The sequence below is a fragment of the Puma concolor genome, chromosome B1, assembly GCF_028749965.1.
Source record: "Puma concolor isolate L17-30 chromosome B1, mPumCon1.1.hap2, whole genome shotgun sequence".
Lineage (NCBI taxonomy): Eukaryota > Metazoa > Chordata > Mammalia > Carnivora > Felidae > Puma > Puma concolor.
The window spans coordinates 198,584,122-198,605,355 of NC_141670.1; the positions used below are offsets into that span (position 1 = coordinate 198,584,122).

Consider the following 21,234-nt stretch of genomic DNA (forward strand, 5'->3'; position numbering starts at 1 on the left):
AAGAGGAAAACAATCAAAATAGTCTCAAAAAGAAAAAAAAAACCCAGAAAGATATTAGATCATTCACTTAATGGTCGTGTGTATTCATTTTAACTAATGGTGGCATTATTTAGTTATTGAGTAACTCAGTGATTTGGCAAATGTTTATCAAAAACCAGGGTGCTAGCCACTGGGATACGCCCTGATATGGAACGAAATGACAGTTCTTGTCTTCCAAGAGCTCCAACATTGGCTAGAGACTGGCAAACAGACAGTTTCATGGAAGGTATCATGTTGCCTGGACAAAAGTAGGCATAATGAGTTATAGCAGCATAAAAAATGATGCAGGTTTTAAATATGGAAGCTTTGATGGGTATTAAGAAGGGCACTTGTTATGATGAGCACTGGGTGTTATATGTAAGTGATGAACCACTAAATTCTGCTTCTGAGGGGCACCTGAGTGGCTCAGTCAGTTAAGGATCCAACTCTTGATTTTGACCCAGGTCAAGATTTCACAGTTTGTGGGTTCGACCACTGTGTTGGGCTCTGTGCCGACAGTGTGGAGCCTGCTTGGGATTCTCTCTAACTCTTCCTCTCTCTCTGCCCTCCCACACACCCTTTGTCTCAAAAGAAATAAGTAACCTTAAAAATAAAATAAAATAAAATAAAATAAAATAAAATAAAATAAAATAAAATAAAACAAAACAAAACAAAATAAAATAAAATAAAATAAAATAAAATAAAATAAAATAAAATTCTATTTCTGAAACCAATATTACACTATACGTTAACTAACTAGAATTTAAATAAACATTTGGGAAAAAATAAAATAAATAAATATGGAAAGTTTGGGAAAATGTCTGTGGTATAATGTTGAACCACATTCTATTGGGGAAAGAAATAGTAAGATTTGAGTAACTATTTTGGTTATTCGTGATTGCTTTTAGTTTTCTGCTCATTAATTTAAGTGTTCCTCATTGTTCACAGGAGCCTGTGACTGTTCCAACTGAATGGGTCAATCGATTTATTTCTGTGGATTTGTGCCAAAGTAGTTCTAAAACACTGACTATAATATGCCGTGAAAGGTAAACAGGAAGTCTATGGCATAGTCGTCATTGAACCAGAGACAGAGGTGGTCCTATGGCCAAGAACCAGTCTTGCTCGGACGTTGGTTACATGGAGGAGACTTGAACAAATAAATTAACACAACAAGGATAATGAAGTCGTGTTTCTCACTGTTGGAGAAGGGGAGTTGGAAATTGGACGGGGGGAATGCTAGACCATTCTTAAGTTTAGATTAGAATGGGAAGTTCTGGAGTAAGCCCGTTGTTTTCAATAGATAGATATATAAACAAATATAAAAGTAAATGCACACATATAATATATAGGTATATGCATACATATTTCTTAGTTCTTTTTACTAAGAAGACTGAAAGCAATGAGATCTAAGTAGTAATGAATACATGTGGACCCCAGATGCTGGTTTACAAATAACATTTACAAATAACATTCTCCATTAAAAGGAAAGAGGACTTCTTGTAGAAATGGGTGCTTTGGGGCCTGGGGCTACAAAAATACACGTTGAACATGGAACAATTTATTTTGACAGAAAGGAAAAAAAGTGTTCGAGGAATAATAATAATACCTCACTACAAGGATACAGAGGTCAATTTGGAAGGGCTACCACTGGCCAAATAGGGGATAATTTTATCATCCGAAATGATATCATTGGATATTAATCCATTGAACAAAGAAGGAATCTATAAATCTATATTGATATAAATGAATTAATGGGGAGAAAAGAACGTTCTTCCTAATAGTGGCATGTAAACTACTCAATGTAGATGGAGTTATAGAATTATAAAATAACCATCTAATAACCATCATAATACTAACTTATTAGAGTAAGAATCAATGGATATTAAAACCAGTCAGTGAAAGTGTAATGAGAGGTAGGATATTTTCATAGTCTCAGAGTATTTGTTAACAAAGTACAGGAAAACCTTGGATTGAGAGTAACTTGGATTGAGTGTTCTGCAAAACCTTGGATTGAGTGTTCTGCAGCACAAGCAAACATTTCTAATAATTATTAACTTGTTAAAGGAACGATGTCTTGCAATATGAGTAGTATTCGATGCCAAACATCACACGATCACAACTCAGCCCATGTTCCTTTTTTCTCCCTCTCGCTGTGGGAGTGTGGGTGGTCATCTCCCATGCTCGGATGCTTGGTCTCAGGTGAGGTGTTTTGCAGAAATCAATGATTTTTCAGAACCGTGGAAGGTGCCCACAGCGGGCACTAGTGTATTTTTTTGTCACTGCAAAGCACCTCTGGACAGTACTCTGCTTTTCCATGTAAGAGGAAGCTTAGGAATGCTTTGCTTCCTTCTAGGTCAGGCTGCCTGCAGGTATAGACCCTTTCCTCTGCTGCCTTATTGCCAGTTACATCCAATACACTATATGACAAGAGTTAATTAATGCTATACTGTAGTCAACATCGTGCGAGGGTATTCAACGGCCCCCATGAACAAAAAGTTTGAAAAGAAAGGCAGTAAGAAGGAGGGGAACCTGGGTTACTCGGTTGAGCTGCCTGGCCGACTTTGGCTCAGGTCATGATCTCGTGGTTCATGAGTTCCAGCCCTGCGTCGGGCTCTGTGCGGACAACTGGGAGCCTGCAACCTGCTTCACGTTCTGTGTTTTCATCTCTCTTTGCCCCTCCCTGCTCACACTCTGTCTCTCTCTCAAAAAAACAGAAAAAAAAGAAAAAGAAAGAAGGAGATGATTACGGTGGAAATTAAGAAGGAAATCATCGAGAAGTACGTACGAACGAGGTATGCAAGTGGCAGAAATTGCAAGATCTTGTAAGAAGCCTACTTCTGCATCTCGTCTGCAGAGGAGGAAGAGAAAAAGACAGAGAAATCCCTCACTTCAGAGGAGATTAGGGACGTGTGTAAAATGTGGGAAACAGTGCAAAATTTTGTAGAAAACACCACCCAAATGAGGCTGTAGCAGTGTGAGCGATGAATCTGTTTAATGACAATGCGATGTCACATGTCTGCGAAATCCTCAAAAGGAGGCCAAAGCAAGTGCCACTGGATAGATTCCTTGTTAAAGTTGCATGAAAAGAAAGATTCCACTGAGCCAATAGATAGCAGTGATTCCGTTAGTGAAAGTGAAAGTTGTCCCGCACAATAACCCTCCTCTCTCTTGCCTCCCTCACACCAGCCACGAAGGTTTTCAAAGGTAAGTGCTGGTTGATTTGTTTATTTTTCTTTATATTTTGCATTTTCTTTATTATTTTGTATCGTATTACAATATTGTAATCATTTTTATATGAATATTTTGGGGTTGTGGAACGAATCATCTGACTTTCCATGGTTTCTTATGGGGAAATTCGCTTAGATATACAAGTGCTTTGGATTACAGGCATGTTTCTGGAACGAATTATGCTCACGAACCAGGGTTTTACTATCCTTGTAATTACAAAGGACGACATAGTTACTTTGGAGTGGAGAAGCTAGCAGCTACCAGTTTAACTGTGTAGTCATAGTTTACCTCACCAATACTGGGACAAATCAGTGTTACATATTTCCTAACAGAACACTGAGAAGATACCATAATTTCTGTGATATTGCTGCCCCAAGTGCATAATCTGAATCTAATTATTAGGAGGAGAGTATCAATGTCAAGTTCCTGATTTTAAAGATATAATGTGGTTATGTAGGAGGGTTTTTTTTTTTCTTTGTTTTTAGGACATACATACTTAAAAGTATTTAAACTTATAAGGGATCGTGTCTACAAGTTAATTTCAATTACTTCATAAAAAGATCAATACGTGTACATTTAAGATGGAAGAAAGAGTGAGAATAAAAAAGTAAATGTACTAAAATATTAACTGTTGGAGAATCTAGATAATCCCTTGTATTGGAACCGAAACTATCATTTTGCTTTGAATTCTTTGTTACATATGATATATTTACAAAAAAATAAGCATAAAATAAAAGCCCAAATGGCATAGTCTGGTGTTTGCCTGACTCCAAACTGACTTCAGTTATGGTTTTGTTCAGATGTTGGAAAAAGTGAACTCAACTACTTTCTCTCCTTCTAGTAATATGTGACCCAGTCTGGCTAATAAAATATAAAATATACTGGAAAGCTTTTGGGGAAATCTCCTCCATGAAAACAAGAACCTTTGTGAAGAAAAAATGCGCAGTCCCATGATTTGCTTGCCCTTGGACCCCCCTCTCCCACTGCAGTCTTGCCTCTGAATGTACCTGCTTCAAGTATGTGATACTTGGGACGGTTGCAGGCCACGGGGCAGTCATGAGATCACACGAATCTTTGAAATGCTAATGCTGAGCGCTAATATCATTGGCCACTAAATCAACACTAGTAGCCATTATGTATTTGCAGACTTCTTGTTATTGCAGAACAATAAACAGCTGAATGTAGGCTATGTGTGTTCGGATATCGTTAACCCGAAGCTGGAGGCGTTCCTAGCAGACAAACAGTAGCAACAACCCACGTTGACTTCCACAAAGGAATTGGTGGCACGATGGGAACCATCCCTCCGGAAAAGCATAGCTTAGGGTAGCATCACATAAACATTATGTTGGATTTCCGTAGAAAAGGATCAGTTTGCTTATTAATATGTGGGTTCGTAACCGCAAGGATTGGTTAGAATTTGCACGAAAACAGAAAGGCATTTTGTCTACTTCCATCTCTGCTTTAAAATGTTGTGGGCATTCTGAGCACTTTATAAAAACTGAATCTTAAGAACCCACTGTTTTATGCCTGTACTGTATCTACCCTGTGCAGGGATTTTCAAGAAACACTTCAACATTCCTGTAAAGGACCCCTGGTGCCGGAATATTAGGAATGCACTTCTGTACCAGGATGTGGTCATCTGTTAAGACAAAAATGTTTTTACTGAATTTTTATGAATTCATTTTCCCTCCTCTCATTTTTTGGGTATATTTCATGTAAACTTAAACCATTCTGTGTTTTCAAATACCCAGTTAAAGCATCAGACCTAACATGGTTTATTTTAAGGATTCACATAATCCAGGAGCGCAAGGCAGGCAACTACTGTGTGGCATCTTGGAACCAGCACAGAAAAACAGAGCAAGTGTTTCCAGTAATAAAGCAAATCTACAAGCAAATTTTCAGTTGAGAAGAAAATGTGGTGTGACCCAGCGCAGTCAATTCTTGTAGAAAAGTAGAGATTCATTTCTTAAGCCAAATATTTTCCCTATCGATACACCTATATTTCGTCCAGCACTTTGCAGCCTCCAGAGACCTTGCAAAACCCAGCATGTGATCTGATCTCCACAACAACCTCACGAGATGGGTGGGAAGTAAGTTATTCATCTTGCGAACAAACAGGTTTACGGAGAGGATGTGATATGGCCTGGATCATGGAGCTGGCATGCAGAAGGGCTGATCCTCAAACCTGTGCTTTATGATGCTGATTCTAGTAAACTTTCCAAATGGAACTAGATTTTGTAATTTATTCACTGTTTTTAAATAAAAGCAGTTAGTATATATAAAGTAATACGACACTTAATGTTCTATACACACACACACACACACACACACATATTGATTTAATTCTCACCAAAAATTATAGTTACTATCATCTAACTTTTATGAATGAAGACACTGAGGCATAAAGAGTTTGAATAATATGAACAAGTTAAAGCAATTACTAAAGGACACAGCTGAGATTTAAACCCAGGGTGTTGGACTCTGGGGTCCGTGCTCTTAGCAATTTCAACATACAGTCTTCTTAACATCTTAATGCCAGTTTCAGGCCTAAAGACATCTTGCTCCCTTTAAAGAATACCCTTCTCTTTCTTCTCTCCGCTCATGCTCTCTTCCTGTTCTAGAATACTAAAGCTGCAGGGAGACCTTAATGTGCTGTAACACTCTTAGTTTATATAGTAATCTGCTCCGTCCAAAATAACTCAAATTGGTTACTTCTTAGATTTTGAATCTGCAAATACCTTCCTGCCTCTTTCTTTGAAGATCTGGGATGGACAACGTAGAAATCCTAGGGATACCATTATTCCTCTCCCAGCATTCGAGACTCTAGTTAGACCTCACTAATGTGTAATTCCTTGTTGTTTTTTTGTTTGTTTGTTTCTGTGGTCCTACCTATAGCAGTTCCCTTAAGCTGATGATGCCAGACAGAGTGGCATTGGTCCTCACTCAAGTGAGAAGAATTAGAAGAGAGACTCCAAGAGTAGATGTTGATCACTGTGCCCCTCTCCGTGTCCCCTATGGATGGGTGTACTTGACTAATTTAGACTCTCTGTGAGCTTGGGGAACGGAAGCGGGGATGAAAGAATGTGGCTATTGCTTACTCCCTAAATGTCTATTGCTCCACGAGACCTGGGAGTCCTCCATAACTTTTATATAATTTCTTCATAAATATGTGCCAGAATTGAATCCAGCTCACCCTTCTCTTCTTTAGGGTTGCTCCATTACAAATTTACAATGCAGATTATCCACTCTTCCTAATCCCTGCATCCTTGCAAGAGTGCCTGTTGCCACATCCCCTCATTTTGCCTCTCTCCCAAAAATCTTGCCCTCTGGCCTCCGAGTTCTTGCTCCCGCAGTATAAGAGCAACCACTGGTCGCTGAGTTTCTACTGGGTGCTCGTAAATGAGTATCAGCAAGTTTAATACCTTGTACACAGTTACGCAGTTAGTGACAGAGTCCGGGTAGAGGAGGGTTGCAGGTGCCAGAACCCATTGCTAAGTACAGCTTCTCCACTGTCTTCAACAGTTTTTAGGGTTAGCCATTCCGCTGCTTTCCCACTCTCTTCCTAGAATGTTTGTTATACTTACTGCATTTTCCTGAATTCAATTACGAAGACGGCTTTTCAGCTACAGCCCCCTACGGATGCTCAGCCTTTCTCATGATTTAGAGCTTGGTTTTGTGTCCTTCCTGATTCCCACAGCTGTTCCTCGGCATTATTCCTTGGTCTTCTTTTTAAAATGTCAGCCACTTGGAGGTTTTTGCCATTTAACAGCATGGTGGTTTTCATCTATGAACCTCCTGAGAACTTCCCTCGATTGACTGATACTTTGGCATATGGTTCCACGTTCTTCTCTTCAGGCCCTGCTGCTGTCTTTTTTAAAAACACCCTAGGGAGGAGGTGGGTCAGCACTGTTGCCATTGTCCAAAAGGCAGAGAATTTGCGGTATGGTAGTGAAGTAAAGTGCTCATAAGAATCCTCCTGCAAATCCCTTGTGTAGTCTAGACATAGTATTAAAAAGAAAAAAAAGGCACAAAACAACCATTTAAAAGCACTGGAATGTATCCAAAATCAGACAGAAGCCAGAGGAGAGTGTATTCTTAAGAAACCTCCAACAGTAAATGGTAATGACTTCAAGTTTGTGGCTTAGTTGCTGTAGGGCACTCCCCATGAGTTGGCAGCAGAAACTCAAAAACTTATTAGCTCAAGGTGTCAAAAAACAGAATTTTGTTCTGGAAGAGAACTGGGCCCAGGATCTGACCATTCCTATGTGAAAAGCCTTGGCTGATCATGCACGCTGGCGGTTAGACTGAAGGGACTTAATGAAAATGCAAGCAGAGAGCTGTGAGAACCTATCCTTAAAAAACAGAATTTCACTATAGGAGATCCATGAGTGTGCTGTTTTTGTAAGTATTATTATTGAAAGCATTTTCCAAATACATAACTCACATAGCAAAAAGCTGAGCCTTACTAGCTTGAGACATCAAAGGACAGAGACGGAGGTGAGCAGAGCAATTAGGGGAAGAATTTGCAAAATCAAGAGAACTGAGAGAAGATGAGTCCGAAAATCTGACTGGGAGCAGCGCCCAAATCTTCACTGACGACAAAATTGTAAACATAAAAGGGACACCCCAAGGAGACGGGACTGAAATAGTGGCAGCTTGAAGCTGTATGAAGTATGCAGTGATTTCAGCTGATATGCACCATGGAAGTGGCATTGTGGTTTGGGTTCAAGCTAGTTAACTGCTGACTTATTAGAACAAAGATTAAAATAATCAAAACAATATAACAGAATACAAAGTGGCTGTATCTGCATCTGAACTATTTTTATTTTATTTTATTTTATTTTATTTTATTTTATTTTATTTTATATTTATTTGAGACAGAAAGAGAGAGCGAGAGCAAGTGGGAGAGAGGAGCAGAGGGAGAGAGAGAGAGAATTTTAAGCAGGCTTCATACCCAGCACAGAGCCTGATGCAGAGTTCCATACCACAACTCTGGGATCATGACCTGAGCCCAAATCAAGGGTTGGATGCTCAACTGACTGAGACATCCAGGCACCCCTGAGCTATCTAGTTTTAAATACAAAATTAGAAGACATACATAGAAATCATAAAATGTGATCCATACTCAGGAAAAAAAGACCATCGGTAGAAATGACATTAAGTGTGTCCATTTGTTATATGTGGCAGATAGAGACTTCAAAGTATATATTATGAATACATTCAAAAAACAAGGTTAAAAATATGCTCAAAGAATTAAAGGAAAGAATGATCTTAATGAATGAATGAAAGAATCTCAACAGAAAAGCAGAACCTATGTAAATAAATAAATGGAAACTCTTTAGCTAAAAAATACAAGAACAGAATGAAAACTTTACTAAAGAGACTCAACAGAAGAAAGTTCCGTTAAAGATAGATCAGTAGAAATTACTCCATCCAAAGAACAGACAGGAAAAAGAAAGGCTAAGAAATCGAGTGTACTCAAAGTTCTACCCATGAAAACAATGCCAACTGTTATGTTTGAAAAAAGAGTGACCTTAAAGAAAGGCACCTGAAAATGAGAGAATGAGAGCTTCACTGTTGAGTTTCCCATTTCTGATGGTTGGGAAGGACATAGGCTGCTCTGAGCTGTGGGGACTATCTATACCACTCATTAAGCCTCAGCCTCATTATATTAGAAAGAGTTTGATCAAATACTCTGTGACAACCAATAGATTCAGAAAAAATAAGGCATTTTACGTGTGAAGATTCAGGAAGTAAATTATAGAACTCGTATTATTCAGTGTTGTACAATTGAGTGATTGTAATAGATTGTGTTATTGGCACCAACTTGTCGTTTTTCCCCTTCATTCCTTTAACTCTGCAGTTCATTCATACCAAGGGACATGGTTTGGAGAGATACATTTCTAAGCCTAATCTTGGCATGAGATGTGCTTTGGGCCGAGCAGACATTTTCAGAAATTAAGCAAGCAAAATTGTGAAAAGTGTTTGCATGTTGGGCTTCTTGCTCTTATGCTGTCACCATTTCTTTGAGAAGGTCATGCTGGGGTTAGCTGGCTAAGTACCAGGAGAAGGATGAGGAACATGAGAACAGAACTGTCTCCTCAGTTAAGTTGCCCCAGTTAAGTGCTCCAGCCAACTCTAAGCTAGAACAGAGGGTCCCATTCAATCTTCAGATGCATGCATGAGGCCAGCTAGGATCCAGCAGAATTGCCCAGCTGAGCCCAAGTCAGTCAATACTTCCATTCCATGGATCAATAAACTGTATTAATAAATGCCTATTGTTTTAAGCCACTGGGTGTTCAAGTGGTTTGAAATAATTTCCTGATAGACTATTCAAAAGCATCAGGCACCGTGCTCGATGCTTTATCTATATTGTCGTGTTCAACACTCAAAACATCCTGATGAGGTAGGTACGACAATTGTTTTTGAAAATTTCAACAGTGCATTTTCAGATGAGAAAAAAAATTGGGTCCCAAATGTTATTTCGCATGCCAAAGTCACACAGCTATGGAATGAAGCCAGGACTCAAATGTGGGCAGCCCATGTCAGATATTCTATGTACATAAGAATTTGTGTCAAAGGATTTGTCTGTTAAGGGATTTTTCTATCTCCAAATTGTCAGAATTGCATGCTGACAAAGGGAGTGAAAAATAAACTGTACTGTAGAATTATAGAACATTTCAAAATATGTTATAACAAGAAATTTCTTTTTAATCTTTCTTCCTACACACCACTGACATATACAAACGCCATAATACAAATGCTTAAAGTAACGAAATACCAACTTCTGTTCTTGCTTACATTTGGAGTCAAGTGTGCCAGGAAAAACATACGCCTGCTGCCATGCATGGTTATTAGTTCCTGGGCCTTCAAGATGCCTCCTACTAATTTATTTTCATCACCATTGGTTTGAATTGTATCCTTCTTTCCCCCCATCATTCAGCACCACTTAAAAAATGGGAGAAAAAAATTAAAGGTCTCACTCCTAAAATTTCAGACATATGGTGGGGGGTTAAACAGATTCTATGGGATTAAGGAACAGGGGACCAGAGCTCTTGTCTTGTTTCTACCCTGAAGTGTCTACAAGTTGTTAGGCAAGACTCCACATATTTCTTGGAGCCTTAATTTTATTTTATGTTTAATGGAGTCACTACCAGCCCTGGGAGCCTATGAAACCCATTCATGTACTCATTCTATCAATACTTAGTTATTGCAAACTAGCTATGCGACAGGTACAACAGGATTCATGTAGACAGAGAAACTAGACAAAATCCCTCCATGAGTTCCCAGTCTGGGAAATGGTCACAGAAAAATGTATTTAGTGCTCATTGTTTGTTGCTGTTGTTATTACAAAAACAATACAGTTACCAAAAACTTAAAACAATATGTTATTGGAATTTCAATTAAATAATTTATTTTTAAATACAATCTTTTACATTCTAAGAGAGTAGAACCAAAAGTTTTCACCGAAACTTCACACTTTCGATCATGCTTTTGCCAGAATCTATGATTTCGGTCTTTTCCCTCTTTTTTTAACTATGAATGTAAAAGGCAGAACAGTGTCTCACCAATAGCCACAATGGGATCACACATCTATGTGTATATTTGCACACATATAAGTGCGTGTTTGTGTGTATACACACATGCGTGTGTGTGTGCATAGCATTAATAACCAGTCTAGAATGCTTAGAGAAAGGCCCACAATGGCTTTCGCTCTCAGGTTGAATGGAGAAGGAAAATCTGACTTGGAAAAGTTATTATCTATCTTCATAGCAACACAAGTATGTAAATACTAAACATGCTTTCTCTCTCTCTCTCTCTCTCTTTTTCTTTCCCAGTATTGCCTTTGTGGTATCCTTGGAGAAGCTGGATAGACTCTTCAGTTGGTTTAAAAATGCGTTTATGAAGACCTACATTATCTTTGCAATTGATGTCTGCATGTTGTTTTAATGAAGGGTTAAGTTTGGGGGTGCCTAGGTAGCTCAGTCGATTAAGCGTCCAACTCTTGACTTCAGCTCTGGTCATAATCTCTCAGTTCATGAGACTGAGCCCCACACTGGGCTCTGTGCTGACTGTGGGAAGACTGTTTGGGATTCTCTCTCTCCATATTTCTCTGCCCCCCCACTCATGCTCTCTTTATCTCTCTCTCTCTCTCAAAATAAATAAATAAAAATTAAAAAAAATAAGTCAGTTTGGCTGTGATTAGCAGCAAAGAAAATAGAAAGGCAATGTGTTTAATAAGATAGAGGTTTATTCTCTCAAGTGGGCAAGAATGGCTGATCATTTTTAGCATTTGTCGTGTATCAGACACTGTCCTGAGTGCTTCCCATTTGCTGATTCTTTTAATTCTCACAAAACCCTACAGGTCTTATTATCTCCATTTTACAAATGGGGAAGCTGAGACGGAGAAATTAACTGTCCCACGATTGAACACAGGCTATCCAGCTCCAGAGCCCGAGCCCTTCTTGCCCCTACTCAATGCCCCGAGGCAAACCATCATGGGTGAAAATAGAACATCACCGGTTCCTTTTAGAGTAGTTCCTATTTTCATGGTGCGGCGTGGTCTCCACATTCCACACAGCAGTATAGAGCCAGAGGTGAAGAAGAGGGTGTGGCAAGTGATGGGCTTATAAATGACTTCCATTTACCTGGTAACGTCTGCTGACATGGCTCTTTCACATGGCCACATCCAACTGTAGGGTAGCCTGCAAACATGGCCTCCATTCCAGGCCCCTGTGTCCAGGCTAAAACTGCCCCATGTCCATGGAAAGAAGGAATATTGGTGACAACTGACAGTTCCTACTCACAGGTCTCTTTTTATCGTTTTATTTATTTATTCAGAACTATTTCTGTATTTAAATTCAAGTTAGTTAACATATAGTATAGTCTTGGCTTCAGGAGTAGAACCCCGTGATTCATGTCTTACATGAGATGAAACCCAGTGCTCATCCCAACAAGTGCTCTCCTTAAGGCCCATTGCCCATGTAGCCCATCCCCCCACCCACCTCCCCTCCAGCAACCCTCAGTTTGTTCTCTGTGTTTAAGAGTCTCTTATGGTTTGCCTCCCTTCTGTTTTTATCTTATTCTGCCTTCCCTTCCCCTATGTTCATCTGTTGTGTTTCTCAAATTCCACCTATGAGTGAAATCATATGGTATTTATCTCTCTCTGACTTATTTCACTCAGCATAATACACTCTAGTTCTATTTATGTTGTTGCGGATGGCAAGACTTCATTCTTTTTGATTGCTGAGTAGTATTCCGTTGTATATATATACCACATCTTCTTTATCCATTCATCAGTCAGTGGACATTTGGAATCTTTCCATAATTTGACTATTGTTGATAGCACTGCTATAAACAGCAGGGTGCATGTGCCCCTTTGAATCAGCATTTTTTTAGCCTTGGCTATATTCCTAGTAGAGCAATTGATGGGTCATAGGGTAGTTCTATTTTTAATTTTTTGAGGAACCTCCATATTGGTTTTCTTTTTTTTATAAAGGTTGTACATATTTATTAAATGACTCCAAATTGTCTTTAGTAAGTCTACTTGGGAAAGACATTATTTCCCTTGTGTTCTAGAGGGGACAACAACCATTGTTCTAAGAACACGAGGACACCAACTGTTCAACTCTAGTTGAATCATCTAATTTATTTTTGTCATTTTCATTTTCGTTAACAGGAAAGCTGAGTTCTAAAAGTCCAAACTCATAGATAATTCTTTCTGTGAACGAAGAACTGAAGTGTTACTGGGAGCCAGTGAGTTGACCACCCTAGATGTCTGTGAAAACTATCATAAAATAGTCAATATGACAACAAATTATTATGAGACAGCCATCATATGAAAGTTCTATGAAAATGACTCTTTTAAGAGTGTCTGTCAGCATTTTCATGGGAAATTCTGGTTATTTTTCCTTCATTCCCAACTGGCTAGCAATTTGCAATAAATATATTTGATGCATGTCTCCAGTAGCTGCTTCCAAAGCCAGTAAATTTTTAGGAGATTATAAATTTTAAAAAATGAAATAGTCTTTTTTTGTTTGTTTGTTTGCCTTTTCTGAATTTGTTTCAACTTACACATAAAATAAAATTCCAAGTCACGTGACAAATTTAACTTTCATTTATAACATACATGGTACAAAGGATTATCGAGGAGGAGAAAACAGCATACCATAGAATGACATTGTAGAGCACAAGGAAAAGTCACAATAATAAACACTATTGACCTCAATTATCCTGTCAGCAGACCTTAATTTCTAGAATGGATCAACAAATTACATCAAACAATATTTGTTTAGAAACACACAGATGATCAACGTGATTCTGAAAAATCTAAAATTAATGAACAAAGCTCTATTTTCACTCCAGCTTAAAACAAAGCGAAAGTAAATGTGCCAATAGGAGAGTCAGACAAGTTAGAATTAATTTAACATTATTAGTAAATAGAGTCATTAAATTATAATGAAAGACACTCAATTATGAAGTTTTGACATCATTATATACAAGTTAAATAGCACAACATCTGGATACATGAGCAAACAATGAAGAACCCAAGAAGAAATAGATAAGGGTACAAATTGTAAAAGGACATTTCTGTCTAAACATGACTGAATATGAAAAGCTAATGATACTGAATTGTTTCTATATGCCAGTCTTTTTTCCCCCAGCCCTTTATGATTTAGTGCATATATCTTCCCAATAAACTATGAGTTTAATACTAACCACGAACAATGGGAGAAGAAATCATCCTATGAATAATATGGAACTAATACTTTTCTAAGAAACTGTAGCTCATTACGAAGAATCACATTCACTTTTCCAAACTACACAGCTTGGATTATTTGCAAAAGTTGACCACAGCAAAACATCAATGTATTCAAAGTATAGAAGATACGCGTTGTTTTGACTACTGACTAACACGCTTAATTCCCAAACAAAAAACACTTAGAAAAATGATTACTCTTAAAAAAGTCAGCTGGGCCATGGGGGTAACTAAAGACCTGAAAAACTAATTGAAAATTAAAAAAAAAAAAAAATAGGACATTATATTTGGAAATCAATATCAGAGTAACTGAAGACCAGTTCATAAATTTATTTTCAGTGTGAAATAAGGAAAAACAAACTTTATAATCTAACTTAGGATATTCAGTTAAAAAAAAGTCACGCATGCTTGATGGGGATGTAAAAATGGTGTAACTTTTTTGCTAAATGGTTTGTCAATTCTTTAAAATGTTACTATACGACCCCGCCCATTCCACTCCTAAGTACACATCCAAGAAAAAAGAAAATCTATCAAATCTATGAGATGCAAAATACACTGGGGTTTGCCCTGAGCTGGGTAGGGGAGAGTAGACAGAGACCGGGGAGTGCCTGCTAACAGGTAAGGGGTTCGTTTGGGTGCTGATGAAAATATTCTAAAATCAGATTGTGCCGATGGTGATACCTCTCAGCACACATACTAGAAGGCCCGGAATAGTACACCTTACGCAGGCGAATTCTATAGTGTGTGAATTATATCTCAGTAGAGCTATTATAATAGGGGAGAAATGGGAGAAGTAAAACATAGTTTTGTGTCTGTGATTTCCATGTTTGTTACAGAAAGAAATTGCCAAAGTAATCCTTAGTTCTGATCCAGCTTGCTCTTTGTCCCAGGCCTTACCCAGAGCAGGTGCTTAGTGGGTATGTGTTGTGTTGATGTGTACTTAATTAAAGATAAATTCCTTCACGATGATTTGATGCAAACTTTCACACTAAAGAACAAGTTTGGTAACCACTTAAAGCCTTGGTGACAGGGTTTGGGGATGGAAACTAGACCAGGTTCTGTTGGCTTAGAGGTGTTATGTTCCTGAATACATATTTCTTGCTGCTCCAAGAAGTTCAGGGATGAAAAAAAGAAAGCAAGGATTCCTGCGGTATAGGACAGGAATCTTTTTGTGAAACCAAAATAAAACTGGTTCTGTGGAAGAGACTGTTTTAAGGTCTTTCTCTGTTTTTTTGTAAACTCTGAAAAGACAGCTTGAAAATGTACTGATCATATTTTCACGGGAGAGCACAACAGCAGGAACGCAAACAAAACACACGGGGCATTGATGGAGTCCTGGGTTGCTGGCACATTAGCGATCCTTTCAAGTCAACAATTAAAGACTTCTCAACAAATGTCATCTCAGCTAAATTCTACTCATGGGATTCATATGATAATCAAATACAGCAACATATGAAAATCTTTGGTGAACTTGTAAAGTGTCCCAAAATACAGGATTCTGCTGGTTGTTTTGTCTTCTTAGATACTCTCTATCTATAGATATAGATATAGATCTATAGATATAGATATTTGTGTATATATTGTATGTATATATATATATATATATCTTTCTATATATAACATTTGTGTATAATGGATCATATACATTTAATCTATATATACATGCACACGTTATATATACAGATATACATATTTTATATATATATACACACAAAGTATTTTATACATACAAAAATGTTATATATGTTAAAAAATGCTTTTTTTTACATTTGTTGTGTCTTTAAGATTATGAGTGGAGATGACCAATTGTCAAAATTCACTCTCTCCTCCTGTAATACCAGAATTATAACTAAGCACACATTCTACTCGTATGTCTTTTACTGTGAAATCTCTATTCAAGTACCTTAATATTTATTTTTAAAGACGCCAAACATGTTAAGGCTATAAATAGTAACCTTTTTGTATTTTTGATAGAAACATTTTCCTAAATCTTTTATGACTTTTCGTTTTACTCTTATTATTTGCTTGCTATGAATATATTATTTTTTACATAAGCAATCACATCATTCTGTTCCATCCTAATAGCTTCCATTATTTCAAATGTTATAGGATTATGAACAATTCAAAGAGATGGTAACTCTCTCATTTTATGATTGTTTATGATTTTGATTGGCACCTGATAGATTGCATTAGAATTACTTAAGCGACCGTCTACTTGGCTTATTCTTGTGTATTTCCTCACAGCTTGTTAAATAAATGAGATACATTCTTAGTTGAATCGAGTTGGATTAGAAGCTCTTTGAATCTATTTTTCATAAGATGCGGAAGATAGCAATCAATGAAAACTTTTCATTCTGCTCTGTCATAAATAGACACCACATGGACCTTTCACAGGCAGAGGGAAAACCTTAATGCATCTTACTATATGTCAAGAATTGCGATTGATTTTATACATATATTATTTTAAAGAATCCTCACCACAATCCTTTCAACTAGGACTGTGACCTCACATAATCAGTATTTTAGGGGAAGAAATTTAAAAAGATACGTGGCTACGCCTAGTCACATAATGTAGCGGCTGGTGGATTAGAGGGTCAAGCACAAATCTTTTGACTACAAATCCTGAGCCACATCAGGGATGAGTTCACGGGCTGGCTGCATGAAAAATGTGGAAATCCTCAGAAGCATATTCCAATAGTGCTGAGCCTACAAGGATTACTCTTGGCTGCTGGGTAGTAAAAGACCTTTTGCTTAGGCCTGCAGCCCACAGCCTTTATCATGCTCCTTGTGACAAAACTTCTAGAACCTTTGCCGGGGCATTTTCCCGCTCTTGTGTCCGCTTACTTAGTACTGGGAAAACTGAAGTATTACTGGAAGGAAATGACTAACGTACATGAAGCAGCTGCACGGCCCTTGTTCCAAAGACACTATGACATCTTAAAATATGGACTTTGAATAAGTTGTTATAAATGAAGATCCAACGCTCAAAAGATGGATTTCATTTTGTTTTTGCTATACAAAGTAAGGGGTGCAAATTTGTGAGGAACAAATCCCCTTTTGCATCAGAGTGAGAAGAATGTGGTCTTGGAGTTTGATAGACTTTGGCTCTAATCTCAACTTTGATACGTATCAACAAATTGCTTCCTTTTTAAATCTTAGCTCATCTAAGATTAGGAATAATGTTTTGGTATTTTGTGAAGGTTAGAGATAACGTGCATAAAATACTTAGAATAGTCAGTTGTATAAAAGTTACCCAACGAAGGCCCCCCTCCCCCTCTCCCAGTACTCGGATACAAACACTTCTGCCATGCTTTGAAGGTGTTAATTAATCTCCCTTGATTCTGAGCCAATTGTGACTGGACTCATATACATAGAGTACATTATAATGCATAGTGTTAGCTTTATTACTGGTGAAGCTTGATCAGCAAGTGTGAGAACTTTGAGCAGGAAAGCTCTACTTTCTTCTCTCTACTCTTCAGTCAGGCACCTGGGAGCCACCTGTGGGAAGAACAGACACCTGCCCAGCAGTATCGTACAACAACATGGCGGGTGGAGTTCTCCCTTTCTCCCTTGGTGCAGGAGCGAGCTAGAGCTCTCTAGACCTGACCCTCCCTCGTGCTCACTAGCCACCTAAACAGTATTCACTCTTCTTATGCAGAGGACCAATAGAGGGGAGAGAATAGCATAGAATTCTTGTCCATATTTTCCTGAGAGGGCTGAAATCTTATCAGCTTTTCCCATTGTATGGTTTGATATAAAAAATAAAGAGGAAAAGAAAGAATATCTGTTAGGATGGTTTTGGCAGAAAGTAATAGGAGTTTAAACTCAAACGGATGTGAACATTATGGAAACATGTACGTTCACATGAGAAAGAAATCAGAGGTGAGTGGTCTTCAAGACTGGTCAGTCCAGCAGTTAATAATATCGTCAGGTCAGCCTTTCCTTCTGTTCTAAGGCAAGTTCAGCCACGGTTATGAAACACCTGTCAATAGCTCAGGACACATTTTTCTCATTCATGACTTGGAGGAGAAAGTAAACCTGACTTATGTTGATAAAAGCCAGAAAGCATCTCTCTCGGAGCCCCAAGCAAACTTCTCTGCTCATCTACCGGAAATGGCTTAGGCTTGCTTATCCCTAAGTGAATTATGAGTAAGAGGGCTTAGACTAATCAGCTAGAGGGGAACTGATATTTGGGAAACAGCACTTTGCTACATTAGACTTCCTTCTAAAACCTGAAGCCTATTTGCTCGATTCAGGTAGGTATGGCTTCTGCCTGACAGCAGCAATGTTTAGCTCAGGACCCCCAGCAATTTGTGTTGCTGGATTATCTATACCCACCACTGCCGGGTGCTAAACTTGACGTTCTAGAGACAAAAACTAAAAATGGGTATTTCTTTGAGTCTTTGTTTGAAAGGAAAAACTGCTTGCAAATATTGCAACAACTGAATATAGACTGCCGCATAGGCTGTATAATATACGATCTTTCTTTTTGTTTATATCAGATAAATTGAAGTGTGCATTTTCTGACAGCCTTATTTTTCGTCAACCTACATAATATTTTTAAATGACTTATTTCACATACCTTCAAATCATTTTTGAATACACTCTTGCACTTTAGATGTTTTTTGTCAACAGAGATGACGATGTGTTTTTTCAAGGTTATAACACACTTGAGCATTGGCCCCTGGGGAACTTACCAGATTGGGTTCCATTTCAACGGTGATCAATTGGAATATATTTTGATAGGTTTTTTTGTAAATGAGAAAACTTTATGGACATAAAACAATACTCACAAAATATGTGCAATACTGAAAAGAAAATGATTCTGAAACACAGGGATTACATTTCCTCGGGAATTCACACGAGTTCAAAATTAAGAGACATATTCTACACAATGTCGTTGGTCAGTTCTCAGTTGTTCCTCAGGGAATAAAAAGGTTACATATTTTTAAATACACTGTTTCAAAACCATTTTACCAAACTGCATCAATTGTTCCTGTCTGAATTTTGGCCATTTATGAAATCAAGAATATGGTTGGCAGTAACAGTGTTTGTAGGTTGTTGGAAAGCTCAGTCTTCAAACTATGAGTTAATATTTGAGTCAATTAAAGTGCCATCATACCTAGGAAGATACAGGGAGCTCTCCAAGAATTCTCAAGTACAATTTGAGGACTTGGTATGTCCGATGAATGTACCACTCAAAAGTTCTGTCCTGGTATTGTGGCCTCCCAGTTGGTTGGTCTGTGTGTAGAGTGGTTTGCCTTTTGTCTTTTGGACTGAAAGCGACTGTGGGCAGTAAGCTGATCACAGCCGATGGACTGTGTCGATGAACTGAAGATAATACCTCTGCACGTTTGTATGATCCAAAGTGGCTTCTTGAAATGCTGTGATCTAGGAGTTTGGGTTTAGAGATAACAAGGACAGACATCTTCCCATGGGCATGATCAAAGAGGAGGAAGTTCCCTTGAGCTCAGATGGTGATTGTTTTTGACAAGGGCGAATGGTTCTCCTTCTCTGGGAGGCATTCCTCTAGGTGTCAGTCTTGCTAACACTGAGATCCACATTACTGTTACCAGATAAGTATCTAAGCACTGAGATAAAAATTGACATTCAGCGGTGGGCTGCTGCTGTCACAAATACCTAAAAATGTGCAGGTGGCTTTGTAACTGGGTCACAAGTAGAGACTGTAAGAGTTTTGGGATGCATGCTAGGAAAGCCTACATTGCTGACACTGCACCATTAAGGATGATTCTAGTGAATCAGGAAAAGAAGAGGTCTATAGCAAAAGTCTCAAACTTTTCAGAGAATCCCTAACTCATCCTGAACAAACTGTTGTAGAAATATGGACAAAAAAGTCATTCTGATGGGCTCTCAGAGAGAAATAAGGAAAATGTTGTTAGACGACAAGGGAAAGACAGTCTTCGTTATAAAGTGGCAAAGAATATGGATGAATTGTGTTGTCGTCCTGGTGGTTGGTGGGAAGTAAAACTAGAGAGATCTGAAGTTGGATATTTGGCTGAGGAAATATCTAGACGATGCATTGAAGGAACAGCATGGTTTCTCCTGTTTACAGGAGTGTAAGAAAAGAGAAATGATTTAAACATGGAGTTTTTAATCAATAGGGCAATAAAACTTAAATATTTGAGATATTCTCAGCTTCTCCATATTGAAAAGAATCAGAAAGCCTGTTCAGGAATGGCCAACTGACCATTTCTTAAGGAGATTAGTCAACAGGTAGATGGTCGTTGAAGACATGGGATAGATGAAATTGGTTAAGAAAAGTATATAGAGTAAAAAGTGTGGAGGACTAATGTCAGAATGTTCTGCCATATGAATAAACGTGGGTAGAGTAGAAGAAATAGAATGCACAAAGGGACAAAGAAGACAGGAGCACAGAAGGAAGTGGGGTGAAAATAGTGGTACAGAAGCCAAAGAAAAGTGCTATTATTTGAATGTTTGTGTCTCCCCACCCCCCAATTCATACTTTGAATCGTAATCTCCAATGGTGATGGTATTAACAGATGGGGACTTGGGGAGGTACTTAGGTCATGAATGGGATCAGCGCCCTTATCCCACAAAATATTCTAACTCCTTTCCCCCCATGGGAGGACCCAGAGAAAGTCTGTGACCTGGAAGAGGATCCTCGCCTGACCATGTTGGTATTCTGACCTCAGACTCCCAGCCTCCAGAAATGTGAGAAATAAATTTCTGTTTTTTTATAAGCCATCCAGGCTGTGTCATTTCATTATAGCAGCCCAAACAGACTAAGACAAAGATACAGATAAGTAGGAGTCTACTTAGTGAGGCAAGTAAGGTAAAAGCTAAAAAGAGACTATAGAATTTGGCAATCCAAGGCTTTTGCAGAGTGACTTCAATGTAGAAATGGGAAGAAACCCCAATTTTATCAGGATGAAGAGTAAATAGGCGTTGAGGACTGGGGATGGCAAGAGCAAGCTCTTAAACTGTGGACTTGAGCTGTGAAGGAAAAGAGGGAGCTATTACTTAATCTAGACAGGGATGTAGAGTCCCAAAGGATATTGCGGCTGTTGTTTCAAATATGGGAGACCTAGTGTTTATATTGGCCATAGGAAGGAGCTAGTAGCAAGAGAAATGTGAAGTCAGGTTCCAGTCTTACATCCCAGGGAAGATAGGAAGGTTGGAAAGGCTGGCCTAATCAACAGGAAGAGAGAATTCATTTTTGTATTAGGTTCGTACAATTGCCATAAACT

The 21,234-nt window shown here is 38.3% G+C and overlaps 1 long non-coding RNA gene across 1 annotated transcript; it reads left to right on the forward strand.

Moving 5' to 3' along the window:
• The first annotated feature begins 3,086 nt into the window (after positions 1–3,086).
• LOC147582106 (uncharacterized) lies at positions 3,087–4,433 on the forward strand. Its single transcript, XR_015249845.1, has 2 exons — positions 3,087–3,222; positions 4,088–4,433. It is a non-coding gene; the product is annotated as an uncharacterized LOC147582106 (long non-coding RNA).
• The last annotated feature ends 16,801 nt before the right edge of the window (positions 4,434–21,234 follow it).